The sequence below is a fragment of the Gobio gobio genome (genome assembly GCF_949357685.1).
Source record: "Gobio gobio genome assembly, chromosome: 5".
In the NCBI taxonomy this organism is placed as follows: Eukaryota; Metazoa; Chordata; class Actinopteri; order Cypriniformes; family Gobionidae; genus Gobio; species Gobio gobio.
The window spans coordinates 20,442,521-20,458,368 of NC_137101.1; positions in this window are offsets into that span (position 1 = coordinate 20,442,521).

Here is a 15,848-nt window from a genome sequence, read left to right on the forward strand (position 1 = left end):
ACAATACAAATAAAACCTGTCTATTGGTTTTGGTTATGATTACACAGTGTTATTAAAGGAATAGTTCACCCCCAAGTTATTTTTCATTCACTTTACAACTGAATTATGTTCTTTGGTGGAACACAAAGGGAGACATTTTGAACAATTGTAGATGTTTTTCATGCAATACAGGAATAGGGACTGGAGCTTTTAAGTTAGGCTTTTAAAGGATACAACAGCACCATAAAAGTATAAGTGGTAATTTTGACTGTTCAAATGGTCTCAAATTTAGAATCAATAAATATTAGAAAAATAGCAATATAGTAGCCTACAAAAATGTGGAAACATTTTTTCTCGATTTTGCCGAAATGGGTTTTAGTGGTCAACTGTCTTTAATGTTATACACACATCAGAACTTCATAGATCATAGATTAATATCTGGCCTTAATTAAACTGTGCATAAGACAACAGCTCTGAGATGACCATACTAAAAATGTAACCATCTTGCCTACCGGGAAGGTTTTTTATAAGCAACTGACCATTCTAAAATATGCATTTTCACATCATTTATAGGACGTTCAAGAAAGTCATTGTAATTATAATGTTAATGGGGGCAGGGGATAATACATCATCAATATCAACGCTTGGACAGATGGTTAAATTAAACAGTCCATAAAAAGTGCTACCCTTGGGCTTTTTAGCATTAGTACCGTTTCACTAAACGTATTCATCAGAAGCAAACAATAGAACCAATTCAAAGAAAATCCCAAGGACGAAGTGAACTTTTGAGGAATTACAACACAGTCCTCCGCCATGAAACTAAGCTATCCAAGAAATTAAAGCAGTCATCTGCCAGGTCACCTCCAGGCACAGAGTTAGATTGCAATCTGTAAGTGAAATCATGGTAGGAGGGGGATTTGGGGTAAGTGAATTTCTGACCACTTCACACCCACCCCGTTATTATTACACAGCGCAGCCAATATATGCAATATATGCCACGGCATCAATAAAGAAAGACTTCTGATGGATCTCTCCCACTCTGGAAGCTGGTCGGAGTGGCACAGCTGGAAGCAATCCCATTCCGATTGCTGAACGCCGGGCTTCATGTTTAACTAAGTGTTCTTGAGTATTTAGACGCGAACCATGTGGAGGGCACAATCGTTATTTCACAGGAAATCCACACTTTGGCCGTTAATGGGCAGTTCTAAATGCCCTCTAGAGAGCGAGAGAGAGAGACATAGAAAGAGGTGAAACGCAGACCTCGGATTCTTTCTCATTAAGTCGCGTGGAGCTTTTAAAGTCGACCTAACTGTTGAAATGTTTGCTTTGCGGTATGTGTGGCGAGCAGGTGGGCCCAAGCGGCATGCCGGCCAGCCGGCAGCGGTGGAGCCCAGGTGTCAGCGTGTCAGTCGGAGGGAGCGCGCTGTGCCTGGCGGGGTTGTTGGGGAGAATGTGGCCAGAGTAAATGCCTTGACTTAAATACATCAGGCTGGGCTTTGACCACCACACAATCCCCAAGGGCGGCCCGGGCTGGTGAAGCCCATTTCAATTGAACTCCCCTCTTTTCCACTGCAGCTTTTACTGTGAAAAAAAAACTAGTTTCACAATGAGATGAAAGAGTCTTTATTGAGCAACTGATAATGATACAGTCCCATTTGTCAGAACATCTGTCCATGTCAGGTATCACACTCCAGAGTGACAGCTGTTCTGTGGGATGTGTCTGCTGAGGGCAAGGCTTTCCTTGGAAAGGAAAGTATCACTATACATTTTCTGATGCATTTCAATCATACTCAAGTTTAAAGTCCCCCTGAAATCAAAATTGAAGTTTTTCGGCTTTTAGTATGAATATGTTAGTCGTACTGTTCTATAAGCTGGTGTGCTCCAAAACAATGACAACATTTACATTTAGAAGATATGAGCATTCAAAACTTACTTCCACCAATATGGATCAATGATTTTGATGACATCAGATTTTTTTGTCCAATCAAATGCTCTCTTGAATCTGAAGCGTCCCACCCCCTAAATAGGCACTGACGCTTCGGATGAAATCGGTCACTTCACACATTTACTATTATCTACATGGTGACTGGCACACAGTGCACTATAAATGGGATAGGGAACAATTCCGACAGTGTAAATATGCATTCAATTGGGGTGAATGAAGTCTGGTTTCAAGTTAGTTTCACGTGCATCGCCACAGCGCACACACAGTCTGCTCCGTTCGAGAGACAAGATAGCACAGAGTGGATCATATGCGCGAGTCGGCGCAAACCACAAAACGTACCGGACCCATTTGAATTCTGCACAGAATGCCGTATTTCAAAGCGATATGGAGGAGAAACTGCGGCTTTACCAAGCTGAAAGGCTCTAGTCAAGCTGTGGTATAAACAAAACGCTATTGGCTGTTTTAAGAAAGGGGAGGAGCTGTTTGATACGTCCCGCCCTGGTTTCAGGGGAAATTACATCAACACATTGAATGCTGCTGAGGTGCGGTCACATTAGCATAGGTGAAATTTCACAGGCAGAAAAAAGTCCATTGTGTATTGTTAATAGCTTTGCGATGTTTAAAGCACAACTCACATCGAAGTCACTTTCAAACCAAGCATCTTTCTGTTTGTTAGCATGGCAAACCTATATGAACTGGTTGTGATTCCTCTAGAAAAGACTAGATTTAGCCAATGAAATTCCCACAGAGCAACAACAAATGTGATCGCACCTTCAGTATTTGGCATGTTACTCGCCCCACAGCATTTGTGCTACAGACATGAATGATACTTCAAATAATTTGACTTATTGAAGTGAGGTGTGCTTTCACCTTGTGGATGGAAGGACAATGACATTGTAATTGGCCCACATAACCTCCTCCACATAACTGTACCTTAAAGTTGCAATTTAAAAGAAGTAGCGACAGATAATTATGTTTTTGAAATATATATCTAAATAAAACAAATTAACAAAAAAAAGAAAAGGTAGGGTGGGACTTGGTTCTATCCATCAATTATTGATTGGATAGAGGGACGCAGATCTAAATGCAAGCCTGCAGTCGCGTGTAAGAAAGGGGCGGGTTTAAACAGACTAAATGATAAAGTCTGGTATATGTCACCAGAGAGAAGTCTGTGGTTTCACCAGGAGATTCAGTTATGACATTTTGATTAAAAATTAGTTGCCAAAAAAAAAGAAGTAAAAAATGAAATATATGCATGGATAAAGTGTTCGCAGTAAGATTGATAACATTTCCATTTCTTGCCAATTTCTTTAATTATCAAATATCTTCACTGTAAAAAAAAAAATCAAGTCTCCAATTGAAAATTTTCTAGTGAGCGATCACATCTAAAATTTTCAGTTGGCCAAATTGAATTTCTTGAATTTTAATTGAATTAAATTGCATCAATTCACAGAAATTCAATTTGGCCAACTGAAAAATTTAGATGTGATCGCTCACTAGAAAATTTTCATTTGAAGACCTGATTTTTTTTTTTTACAGTGTTCTGAGTGGCTGTGATTTATGTCATGGTGCAGTTTTGTGTTCAGTATAGTCACACAAATTGCTTGTCACATGGAAACTTAAGACCATTTTACACTAATATTTGATATTAATGCTCAGGTGAAAACTTAAAAGCTAAATTTCTGTTCTATATTCATTGAAATATTTCAAATCATTAAATCTACAATAATTAAATAATAAATTATAATAATATTGCCATAATGAAATACAATAATATTTCACTGTACAAATGACTTTCGTTAAATGCGTCATTGGTTTAATGTGTGTAAATGTGTGGTCACATCAAGTTCCATTGTCTATTTTCTATAGTGCAGTGATATATGAAGCACAGTTCACACAGAAGTCACTTTATTGTTGGTCAATGCAGAACATTTGCGTGACCAACTTGAACCCGATGCAAAATCTGTGTGGGGAAATCTTTCGCCCTCATGCAAAATTCCTAATCTCATGGCATCCTATTAAAATTACTGGATTTCAACCAGGGACTTTTTTCGAACAACAGTAAATGTCACCACACCTTAATATTGTGGTAGGGATGGCCACCTAGTAAGCTTAAACCACATAGCAATACCCTGGGAAGGCACCACTCACATTTTCTTCATTCTAGTTTTGTGTTCTTTCTTTATCTTGCTGATCTCAATTGTGGCTATAACGGCCTGGCTCGGTACCAGCACAGTCATTGAGTCAATGAGGTTATGTGTGTGATCTTGCTCCAAAAAACGCTTGTTCCTTTTAGAGAGCACTTCATTAAAGTACCATCAGAACTCCCGTCTGAACCTCAGCCACTCCTCCAATCTCTGTCTCTCGCTGTCTCATTCATTAATTGCCATTCTTATTCTTTCTGATTGTATCTGTTTGTCACACTCCCAGAAAGTCTCTATGGCTATCACTGCCTTTGCTCAAACTCTCCTCATCAGTGTGAGCGCTGTTGCCTCTGAGGAGAGCGCCTGCTTCGGCTTCAAGCGTTATATAGCAGCTGGACAGAGAAAAAGCTCAGATGTCAAGGGAGGAAAAGCAAACCATGAGCACAGGTCTCAGAGTCACTTTAGGACAACACAGGCCTCTAAAAACACTGGAGAGAGATTAGGACAAGACCGAGGTTTAGGTAAAATATGGATTTGTGTTTTGTGTCTGGTACCCGTGAATTAGCACCAAGGGGTCATGTTTTGGCAGGCTAAAATGGACCAGTTTGCCCCTACTGGTAGAAGTCTTCAAAAAGCATATTTTTCCATTTACAGCCATTGAAATGTAGCCATGTGTTCTGATGGAATACATTTTTTTGCAAGCAACATATAAATCTCAAGTATTTCATTGTGTTAATGCTAGTACATGTTTTGTTGGTGTTTTTAATGTGACGCTGTGCTGCCACTTTTTATTGTAAAACAATTGTAAAAAGCTCACTCCCGCCCACCACTATCGCTCACATATCTCTCGTCCCCCCATTAGGGCCCTTTAAATGTATATTTTCTTTCCCTTTTCAATTCCAATTATACTAAATATATATATACTGTATACTTACATACTAAAGAACATATAGGCCCAGTTTTATAGACAGGGCTTAGATTAAGCCAGGATTAGGCCTTAGTTCAAGTAAGTCATTTAAGTAGCTTGTACAGAAGTGTCTTAGAAAAAACACTGGCATTGACATATTTTAAGACATACCAGTGCAAGCTATGCATGCATTTTAGTCTGCATGGGACTAGGTTAAGCCTTGTCTGTAAAACCAGGGGTTAAAGTACTAATTTATAATTACCGTAGTGTGTTATTCTGTGTTAATATATCACTAAATTGTAACTTCATCATTACAAATATATTTAAATACGCTCTCAGAAAAAAAGTTCAAAAGCTGTCACTGGGACGGTACCCATTAAAAAGGTTCTAATATGTACCATTTAGTTACTAATATATACAATTTTGGTACCAATATGTGCCTTTGAGGTACTTATAGGCACTCTTTAGGTACAAAGGTGTACCTTTTTGAAAGGGTACCGCCCCAGTGACAGCTTTTCTGAGAGTGTATTTAAATATATAGAGAGTGTACATGACATGCAGGTTTCCATAGAAATTACAGTAAAATATATTTGTTTGACATAAATGCTTGTCAGTACATTCAAACTTAAGTCCTACTTAAGTGGCTCAAAAAAGCAATCTATAATACATTTTCCTTTAATTGCAAATTACATGCAAATACGTGTCCAAATACATTACTGTACCTAAGCTTGATCATTGTGTTGTGGGCTTTGCCTCATCTTATTTTACATATGCACACACACACACACACACACACACACACACACACACACACACACACACACACACACACACACACACACACACACACACACACACACACACACACACACACACACACACACACACACACACACACACACACACACACACACACACACACACACACACACACACACACACACACACACACACACGTTGGTATAGGTGGTTTACAGGGACATTACATAAGTCTAGCAATACGGACTGACTCTGAAACTAGCGAGAGGGAAGGGTGTGTCTCTCACTTCTGGAACACTTACTGTCCAAAGCCTGGGGTCTGTCATACTGCTGTGTGTGTACTTTCACCCATACAAACACACATGCGCAAGTACCATTCCCTTGTGGGACTTAAGTTTTAACCCTCACCGAGGGGCTTAATCGCTAGTGTGATCTCCTTTCAGTGACCTTTGACATAAGTTTGTCAAAGTCTCTCTAGCCAGTTAAAAAAATATATACTCTCGTTCTCAGCGCTTAATTGTGTTCATGGTGGTTAGGTTTAAGGGTAGGGTACTAAGGGAAGGGTGAACAGTGTAATTATAGATACAATTACAGAAATTAATGACAGCTGCATTACATGCAGGTATTTTTTACATATAAGAACAATGTAAAATAAGTAAAGACACTTAATATAAAGTGCAACCGAATGCCGCTTTGTGGTTGCTGAAGTGTTCTGAGTCGTTGTTAGCATGTTAGCATTTGTATCACTGCTAGCATGTTGGCATAGACTTTATGCACCAGAGAAACAAGCGGGCAGCTATCTTTAGAATTGTGTGTGCGTTCATGTGTTTAGCCCTGTATATTTCTATGGCATTGCTGTCGAAGAGTAGCCGGTGAAGTGGATTTACTTATAGTAAAGTTAACAAAGGTTATTATGAGCAATGTCAAAATGAGTGGTTCATTCATAAATCCTTAAGATCTTACCTTCATGCTGTGAAAATCAAAACCGGAAGACAGAACTCAGGCAGGGCTACAGAAGTTCTAAATAGTTGCTAGTGTTTGTTAGACTTTTTCTATGCAGCTAAGGTGTTCCGGGTGGTTGCTAATTTGTTGTATACAGGCCCAAGTCAAAATAATCTCAATATTTCTGATATTCTCGTTCCTAGAAATGGCTTATATCCCTTATTCAGTCATACAATACCCATTTTACTGCCCTCCAAAAAAAGTCTAAGTTTGACTGCTTTGAAACCTAGCACATGTAACGCATCATGCAGGACATCTTACATGCCGAAGTTTAATACTTAGGGTAGGGGGTTTTGTAAAAAGTGTTAGCGATAGTAATGATGCTTGCCTTTTAGCAAGCACCACTAAAATATAGCTAGGAATAAAACAGTGATAGATGTGGGACAGAAATACTCTTTGGAAGGAAACTGACAATGGAAAGTTAAGAGTTTCTCACTGAAAATGGTTCAGAGAGTCTAGTAAGAACAACCTAGCAGAGCAAACGCATTGACAGAACAGCCAATCATGGCATCCACATTCTGGAACCACAGTTCTCCCTTGTGTGGTAATAAAGCGGCCCTCCAGCACTATGAATCTACACGTCTGGGGCTTTCCTTGCTTGTTGTGTAGCGATCGTTGGTCCCGCGCTCTAATAGGGAGCAGATGGCGTGCTATTTCACAAGTCGCGTCTTGGAAAAACATTCCTGCACATAAATCCAATTACAAACGAGCAGGTTTCTTAACCCTGGTGCGCGTGCGACCGGCCACAGATCACATCGGTACAGCTTGCGCTTTCCCCAGATAACAGTGTTATGGATGGAAACAAAGGAAAGTGGACTGACCACACTTTTGTAACTTGACGTCAGTGAGGAGGACACAAATGAACAAGTTTTACTGAAGCAAAAATAAACAATTAGGCTGGAATAAACAATGTTAAGCGGATAGTTTGCTTTGTGTTCACGTCTCATTCGAGAATTTCCAGGGTAAACTTCTGCTGTATCTTAACTTTCTTAAGTAAGTTTGTCTTCTGCTCTCAAAATGAGTCTTTACAAATGCTTATTACATCATAGTCTCGCATAGCCAAACCTTCAGACTGACGGCAGAAGGTCTGGACTCTATCGCAGCTTTCATTGGTCAAGGACCGCTCAAGAGGACGTTTGACTGACAAGTAACGCAACCAATCACAGTTCTTTTTGTTCCCTGTCATGTTTAGGGGCGTGAATATGTAAAGTCGATGTCCCTGAAAACAGACCACCATGCATCTATATATATTCATTCAAGAATGTCATGTAAGTTTACTGCAACAATGGAGCCACGAACTTCACATACGTTTGAAAACCCAGCATTTAGTTGATCCTGGTAAGATTGGAGATTGGCGTCACAGCATTTGTTTCCAGGCGGACTGTTAAAGAATGCAACACACACATCTCGCGGACATCCTGTAGAATTCAACTAATCAGATGATGACTTCGAAACTCCTGAAGTTTTTCCAGATAAGTGTGCCATATGCATCAGACGTTCAGCCAACAGTCTGTGGGTGTAACATCTGAGGCTGGGACTAATTACATCATATCTTCCTATTGAAATGGCAAGTTGGGGCGGGACATATTAAAGGCTTTTTTTTCCCCCCAAATAGACAATAATGTTTAGTTACATCATAAGCATGATCTACAATTCGTTATTTGCTATTGCTAGTTTGAAACGGGTGATATTAGGGGGAGGGGCATTCTAATTCTAGAGAGCATTTGATTGGGAAAACATTTGTAGTACAAGATGAGTCATCAACATTTGTGCCCTGTTTCCATAACAAAATAAGTAATGAAATGTTGTTATAATGAAGCTTAAATCAGTATAGATAACAGATCCAATGAAAATGTTTGACAGAAACCAAATCAAATTAAGTTGTGAAAACGATTTATATTCTCAGTAGTGTTGACTGACTCAGTCCGTTTTGCTTATTGGTTGTCTTCCAGTTCCTGGTTTATGGTTTTGAAATCAAGCCCAAAGTAAAGCCCCTGCCCTGGCCTGGAAAGGGTGGAGGGCTGGAGCCCTGGTGCTGTGGCAGCTGTGAGATTGTCTGGCACCTCATTGCTTACTAAGTGGCTCCACGTGTGAGGGAACAAGCCCAAATAAATTGCTTTACCCTTCCAGACACTCAGCCATACGGCCACCCCTAGCACCCTGCTGAGACCGCTCAAGACCGGACTCAGAGTGACTGCTGTGTCTTAAGTGGAGTTATTAGCGAGGAAGAGAGAGAGCAGAGGGAGAAGGCATGCGACAGAAGAAAGCAGGAGACAGGTGTTAATAGATGTCCTGCAGCTCTCATAAGCCCCTCATGCAGGTCTGGGTGCTGGACTTCAGTTTCACAGGCAGCAAATTACCTGGACCGCAGTATGACCCCCTTGCCTTTCAAGTACACGCACCACCCCAACCAAAGAGAATGTTTGGCATGTGAGTTTGGACACTAAGGGTGTAAAGTTTGTGAAATACAAGCAGATTTTCATTGTTAGTCTCACTGACTAAAAAGAGAAAATTCTGAAAATCTTGGCCAAAAATATAAACAGAAATCGCAACTTTAACAAGTCTAATAACAGAAAATCGCACCTGAAGGATATTGCAATTAAAAGGGATTACAAATTCGGTTTACATTTGCTTTTCCTAATGGTACACACAGAATTTTACATAATCCAAATACAAGTATAGATTATTTGTAATATATCATAATGTACTGTTTGAAATAGAGTTTGTTAAAAGTCAACATTGCATTGATCGACAAAAAAAGTTGTTGCTGGAGTCTACACTCACCTAAAGGATTATTAGGAACACCTGTTCAATTTCTCATTAATGCAATTATCTAATCAACCAATCACATGGCAGTTGCTTCAATGCATTTAGGGGTGTGGTCCTGGTCAAGACAATCTCCTGAACTCCAAACTGAATGTCAGAATGGGAAAGAACGGTGATTTAAGCAATTTTGAGCGTGGCATGGTTGTTGGTGCCAGACGGGCCGGTCTGAGTATTTCACAATCTGCTCAGTTACTGGGATTTTCACGCACAACCATTTCCAGGGTTTACAAAGAATGGTGTGAAAAGGGAAAAACATCTAGTATGCGGCAGTCCTGTGGGCAAAAATGCCTTGTTGATGCTAGAGGTCAGAGGAGAATGGGCCGACTGATTCAAGCTGATAGAAGAGCAACTTTGACTGAAATAACCACTCGCTACAACCGAGGTATGCAGCAAAGCATTTGTGAAGCCACAACACGCACAACCTTGAGGCGGATGGGCTACAACAGCAGAAGACCCCACCGGGTACAACTCATCTCCACTACAAATAGGAAAAAGAGGATACAATATGCACAAGCTCACCAAAATTGGACAGTTGAAGACTGGAAAAATGTTGCCTGGTCTGATGAGTCTCAATTTCTGTTGAGACATTCAGATGGTAGAGTCAGAATTTGGCGTAAACAGAATGAAAACATGGATCCATCATGCCTTGTTACCACTGTGCAGGCTGGTGGTGGTGTAATGGTGTGGGGGATGTTTTCTTGGCACACTTTAGGCCCCTAAGTGCCAATTGGGCATCGTTTAAATGTCACGGCCTACCTGAGCATTGTTTCTGACCATGTCCATTCCTTTATGACCACCATGTACCCATCCTCTGATGGCTACTTCCAGCAGGATAATGCACCATGTCACAAAGTTTGAATCATTTCAAATTGGTTTCTTGAACATGACAATGAGTTCACTGGACTAAAATGGCCCGCACAGTCACCAGATCTCAACCCAATAGAGCATCTTTGGGATGTGGTGGAACGGGAGCTTCGTGCCCTGGATGTGCATCCCACAAATCTCCATCAACTGCAAGATGCTATCCTATCAATATGGGCCAACATTTCTAAAGAATGCTTTCAGCACCTTGTAGAATCAATGCCACGTAGAATTAAGGCAGTTCTGAAGGCGAAAGGGGGTCAAACACAGTATTGGTATGGTGTTCCTAATAATCCTTTAGGTGAGTGTATATGTTATTTTTTAACAGTCCCACTTTAAAGGTGATGATACATGGGGCAACTTTTTTGAGCAATGTTGCTTGGCCACTTTCCCACTGGGAATGGGTAACCAATTTCTATCTGGATACTTTAGATCGGTCATGGGGTCTTACCTGGTTGCCCGTTGACAGCAACATTGCCTTGTAACATTGCTCAAAAAGTTGCCCTGTGTATCATCACCATAAGGCTTCTGAGAGCAATGAAGTGTTATGGGTGTGTTCTCTTGGTTCTTTACGTCCAGACCAAAACATAAAATGATACATTTAGACCTGATTCGCTTAGCATTCAAACTGTCATTTTTGATGTGCGCACATATGGTGGCTAATGAGTCAAAACAGCACCAGGAATTCCTCTGTTGGACATACAAATGAAGATCTGCTGCGAGTTGGCGGTTCAGACGCCTATATCGAACTGTAAGGGGCAACGTAACTATGATGAGAAGTACCAGGAATCCTTTTTAGGGTCATATCTTGTGACATCACATCCTATTTTTGATTAATTTAGGGTATGTTTACATGACAACGCTGTAATGAAAGCAGACGACAATGCTGTCAAAATAATCCCTGTTCACACGGATCAGCGAAAATAACTAAAAAAGCTGTATTATGCATGCCAGGCCAGTAGTTGGAGATGTCGCTTTGTCAAGAAACACCCAACAAACACGTAATGAGCATGCGTAAACGCATGTGCATGACGTCACTGTTTTCACAAATTCACATTTTTGTTGTTTATATGGAGATGGTAAAGGCATCTTTTTCAAAAGCTTGCGTTTTCAGGCCCCCAAAACACATATTTCCCCCCCCGTGGATGTGTTTGGTCTGTGTTGCATTCATATTTCAGTCGAGCCACACCATCTTTCATTTGGAATTGGGTGTAAACTTATTTAAATGAACCAAACTAACAAAAAAATCGCACCAGAGTATGTTTCAATCTAACCAAATCTGCCAAGTGTGAACACACCCTATAACTTCTTTGTGGTCGGTTGGCTTGTTCTCATAGATTTGGTGACCAATGGGTCAGCATGAATCTCCTTCTCATCTCCAACAAGCTACAAACTTCTCATCGAATCATCTTAAGTCCCGTTTCCACCGAAATTACCCGGAACAATTTGTACCAGGAACTTTTTTTACAGGAACTTTTTTTCCCCCAGACCTGCTACTGTCTGCGTTTCCACTGCGGTCTAAAGAACCGTAAAGATTAGGTAAATTAGTCCAGAGACATGGGACTGCGTGTGGCTGCTCCTCCCAGTCAGCAACGGACAATAATCATTTTTGTGCGATACTGTCTGCAACAATAACAAGTATGGAGGAGATGAAAGCAGCGCTGCTTTTGCTAGTTATGTGGTTTACTAAATATGTAATGAACAAAACGGCGGAAAAGAAACGAGCCCTGATACTAAAGCGTATTCTAATAGCTTTAAAATAAGAGAACGTATGTTATTATCAGCTATTACAGACATTGACCGTGCGATTGCTGAGACAACGGACAGAAAGAGCAAGACTGATATTTACTGAACGCAGAACGAACCTCGCAAAAGACTTTTAAAAATGCTGGTTGAAATAAAATGCTGCATTCGCTCAACCGATCAGCATGTTCAGCGCCCAAGTCCCACCCCCGAAAGTTCCGGAACTTTGAAAAAGTACTGCCTCGTGAGCAGGGCCGTTTGGAGGGGGAAATATTTACCCGGAACTTCATTTAGACCCTGGTTCCTGCGGTCGAAACACACCGAGTACCACCCCAAAGTTCCTAGTTCCTGGGGAAAGTTCCTGCGGTGGAAACGCACCGAGTACCACCCCAAAGTTCCTAGTTCCTGGGGAAAGTTCCTGTGGTGGAAACGCGGCTTTATTTGTCTTTGCCTCGGCAAATATTGCTAATGCTAGCTACTAACTCTGCACAATGTATCTTGGCTCTATTGTTGAGGTCAAGGTAAACGAGCAACCCCAGCAAGTAAAATCTGAGCTCCAAAGAACATCTTTTTCTACATTGCATACCTGGACTTTTGTTGGGGATAGGAACTTGGATGGATGATGAAGACCACCAGATGTTCCTCTCCCTTAGTGCTTTGGGAAATGAACCATGGCAAATAAAAAATGGCCATTTAAAGTCTGGAGAAGAAGTGTTGCAGGACTAGGTCAGTGTTGAGAGCCTTCTATAGTGATAAACCATGTTTTTGGGCTGATCTTTGGACAAGAGAAGTTGGCCATCATAAGATGCATCCCAAATGAGAAAATTGATTCCAGACAGCTTCTTCCTCCTTCTGTTATGACTTTATAAATCTAGGCCTGTCTGGATTCTTTAGTACACCTCCAAAATACCCATATACCATTTCTAAGGTGAAGCATTGGGTCAGCTGAATTAAGTGTGGGCAAAAAACAGATTGGCGCCAACACACACACACCAGCGCTTCGTCAGCCACACACACTGAATTCCAGTTGCTGGAACACCAAGAGAAGATGCCACTGAGACGCAGAACTTAAAAGAGGATAAAAGAGCATCTGTGTGCATAAATAAAGCAACCCCCGGGGCAGAGTGACTTTACAGCTGAAACATAAAGCACAGACAGATTAAACACTCAGGCAGCTGCCTGGCATCTCACATCGTGCAGACGCTTTTAATAACCCTATCATGTCCCAAGATCATTATCACAATCACTGTTTCCTGCTACAAAACACATTGTGTTATTGTGAGTCAAGAGGTTGTGCTCAGAAATGTTGATTCTACAGAGACTCTATATCACACACCTGCAGATTCAAAAAGAAAATCTGTGCCCACACCTTCTGAGATGCTTTGGTCCAAATCTGAGCACAACACACCAGCAAAGAAGTATAAAGCATCAGTCACAATTAGCATTTCAATAGGAATGTAAAGGGTCAGAGATTTCACATCGGGTTCAGTTGGTCATGCAAATTCTATACGATGTGCAACAGACAGCTGCTTGGTTTGAAAGTGACACAGCCCGGTGTGATATATACTTAATATATTGCTACAGTATTGACAATGGATATTAGACAATATATCATTTACATTTTTAGAGTTCAATAAACTTGGATATTTAAGTAATTTCAAATGTAATCACATTAAACTTAAAAAATAAGTTGAATCTTAAAACCTTTTTTATAAGCTGAAAATTGTTTGATTTATTTTAATGTTGTCAACTTATTGATCATATCATTTTTACAGTGTAGATAATAATTTTGCTAAATTGACTGCACCTTAAAGGAACACGCCAACTTTTTGGGACTTTAGTTTATTCACGGTATCCCTCAGAGTTAGATAAGTCCATACATACCTCTGTCTGACACACCCACCGCTAGCCTAGCTTAGCACAAAGACTGGAAGTAAATGGCACCAGCTAGCCTACTGCTCAATAAGTGACAAAATAACAGCAACATTTTCCTATTTACATGTTGTGATGTGTATAGTTACATCGTGTACTAAGACCAATGGAAAATGAAAAGATGCGATTTTCTAGACCGATATGGCTAGGAACTATACTCTCATTGGCACAAATATCGATTTCGATCTTGATTCAGTATTCATATGTATATAGCCTACTGTACAAAACGAAAAATACTTTTGCCTTAGCACTATTTTAAACGTTTCTTGGGTTAAATTATATGTGCTTGAATTCATTAGTATTCACTTGTGTGTGCTTATATAAGTATCATTAAAAATATTAGGTTATTAACGTTAAAGAAATCTAGCGTTTGATCATATCTAAATATTTATTAAAATGCAAAACCTAAAAATAAGTAAGCAGTTATGATCTGCAATACTTTTTTGAGCAACTAGACTAGATACATGTATATTTATGATAATTATTAATACAGGCACCTGGTGGGTAATGGCATTACAGATGAAAATTATTATTTTTCTAGCCACAAAATGACTCTAATTTGCCTCTTTGATTTGGAATTCTCTATTTTAACCTTAATTACTACACTAATTGTAATATAAATAATAAAAATATTAGAAGAAAAATATTTTAAGTGGTCATTAATTGAAAATAATTATTGTACAAATAGTATTTAGTACCAAAAGATCTCCTCAAAATATTCAATAAATATTATTGAACTAAAATATAGAATATTAATTGAAAAATAGTTAATGTGTATGGTCACATTTGACCACCAATGAGTATGAGTGTGACCAATTAGTAAGGAATACCTGAGGGCTAAATACAAGAAAAACATTAACATTAATGTTAACAATGTTGCATCTCCATAACTCTCCATAATAAAATGATACTGTAAATATGGTTGACGTAATAATCCATGCACACTATGCTGTACTACCAAAACTTGCTGCAAACACCTGTATAGTGAAGCTGTTGTATATCCGCTTAAGCCATTCAAATGTATTGACACAGTGCTAGAAGTATTGAGAGCTCCATAAACCACGTGACCGTGCGCGCCGCTATGAGATGAAAGCATGTCGCAACATATATATAGAGAGAGAGCCTGGAAGTGTGTGTTGGTAACCCTGGTCTAACTTCCGTCAACATAAGCAATGTGACAACCTGCTAGCACAGAGAGTGTGCACAGAGATTTTCAGGTGCTGCGTAATATCATTGCACCGCTGCACCCATGGCACGGCACAAAGTTTCTTTATTACTACGCAGGAATGAGAGAATAGTTCCTAGTCATATCGGTCTTGAAAATCGAAAATCGTCTTTTCATTTTCCGTTGGTCTTAGTACACGATGTAACTATACACGTCACAACATGTAAATAAGAAAATGTTGCCGTTATTTTGTCACTTATTGAGCAGTAGGCTAGATGGAGCCGTTTACCTCCAGTCTTTGTGCTAAGCTAGGCTAGCGGTGGGTGCGTCAGACAGAGTTATGGCACGCACAGAGATGAGAATGGTATGTATGGACTTATCTAACTCTGAGGGATACGGTGAATAAGATAAAGTCCCAAAAAGTCGGCGTGTTCCTTTAAGAAAGTAAAATGGTGTTACAATGGAAAAACTGAATTTGGAATACAATCAGCATACTATTTCTGACTACTATCTCTATATTGCAGAAATAGCAAGATGAACATGCTAGTATGCTATTCCAAATTCAGCCTATGCTCCATCGCAGTA